Source organism: Triticum dicoccoides, unplaced genomic scaffold, assembly GCF_002162155.2.
Source record: "Triticum dicoccoides isolate Atlit2015 ecotype Zavitan unplaced genomic scaffold, WEW_v2.0 scaffold263954, whole genome shotgun sequence".
In the NCBI taxonomy this organism is placed as follows: domain Eukaryota; kingdom Viridiplantae; phylum Streptophyta; class Magnoliopsida; order Poales; family Poaceae; genus Triticum; species Triticum dicoccoides.
In genome coordinates, this window is record NW_021257265.1 from 1 (window position 1) to 1,691 (window position 1,691).

At 40.6% G+C, this 1,691-nt stretch overlaps 1 pseudogene; it reads left to right on the top strand.

Annotated features, from left to right (window-relative positions):
- The first annotated feature begins 8 nt into the window (after positions 1-8).
- On the top strand, positions 9-1,688 carry LOC119345648 (annotated as a pseudogene).
- Positions 1,689-1,691: the final 3 nt, after the last annotated feature.

The window sequence follows — 1,691 nt, forward strand, 5'->3', positions numbered from 1 at the left end:
CTGAAGCATGTTGCCCATCTGGTGATGATATTATTCATATGATGAAACCTCTTAATGATGATGACTCCAAAAGGCTCTTCTACAAAAGAATACTCCCTCAAGGAAGTAAATGGCCTGATGAATTGGAGCAAGTATCTACAGAAATTTTGGAGAAATGTGGTGGTGTACCACTTGCCATTATTACTATAACTAGTTTGTTAGCTAGTAATGATCAACAGATAAAGCCAAAGTTTCAATGGGATAACATACTCAGTTCTATTGGCCATGGACTTGAAGAAGGTGGTACTACTAAGGATATGCAGAGAATACTATCATTCAGTTATTATAGTCTACATTCTCACCTAAAGGTTTGCTTATTATATCTCAGTATATTCCCTGAAGATTATGAGATAAGGAGAGACTGGTTGATATGGAGGTGGATAGCTAAAGGCTTTATCGACAATGGAGGACAAGAAATTAGACTATTTGAGCTTGGAGAGAGATACTTTAGTTAGCTGATAAACAGAAACTTAATTATGCCAATAGATATTGATTTTGAAGGTAGGGTGGAAGCTTGCCGTGTACATGATATGGTACTTGACCTTATATGTTCTCTATTTAGCAAAGAAAACTTCATTACTATATTAGATGGTACAAAACAAAGGAAAAAAATCAGATTGCATGGTTCGTAGGTTATCCTTGCAAATATCATTCTACAGCTCACCAATCAGGTCGATGCCTCAAGTATGTGAAAATCGAGATCTATTACTCTCCTTAGAACTGATGTTTATCTAATCCAAGCTCTTTCAAGCTTCAAACTTCTTCGAGTATTGGATCTAGAAGGTTGCTATCTAAGGGAAAGTATGCATACCCACCAGATTGATCTTAGGTATGTTGAGAATTTATTACACATGAGGTACCTAGGGCTGAAAGATACCCATCTTGACGTGCTCCCCATCGATATAGGAAAGCTACATTTTTTTGCAAATACTCGACTTAAGAACGAGTGGATCTATCGAGGTGCCATTAAGTGTTATTCAGCTAGGACAATTGATGTTCCTATAGGTCTATTCTTTTACCAGATTGCAGGTTGGGATAGGGAAGTTGGTGTCCTTGGAAGAGCTAAATGGTGTGTGGGTGGGTGAAAGTGATGAGATTGAGAAAGAGCTTGGGAATCTAGTGGAGCTGAGGTGCTCGATCTTTGGTGACAAGAACATGACGAGAGTGCGTTTAATTCTTTGTTGGTGTCCCTGGCCAGTCTTAAGATTTATCATTCTGGATATGAGACATTCGATGTCAGCTGGGATAGTTGGGTGCCCCCTCCACACCTCCACACATTTCATTTTCTTGGTTGTACCTCAACATTGCCTAGATGGATTAATTCATCCTTGTTTCCCATCCTCATCTGCTTGTATGCAGGAGTGAATAGAGTGACGCCAGAGGTTGGCATTCAGATCCTTGGGAAATTGTCTGCTCTTCCTACTCTATGTTTGAGAACCACTAGCAGCCAATACACTCGTGTCAAAAGGTTCATCATTGGTGATGATGCATTCCCTTGCCTTAAAGTGTGCAGATTCGAAAAATTTCAGACAGGGCCATCTATGTTTCCGCGAGGATCTATGCCAAGGCGGGACTTCCGTGCCTTTATTGCCCAAGCGTCGCACATCGTTAGTGGTGACTTGGATGTTGACATGGGACACCTCTCTTCCCTC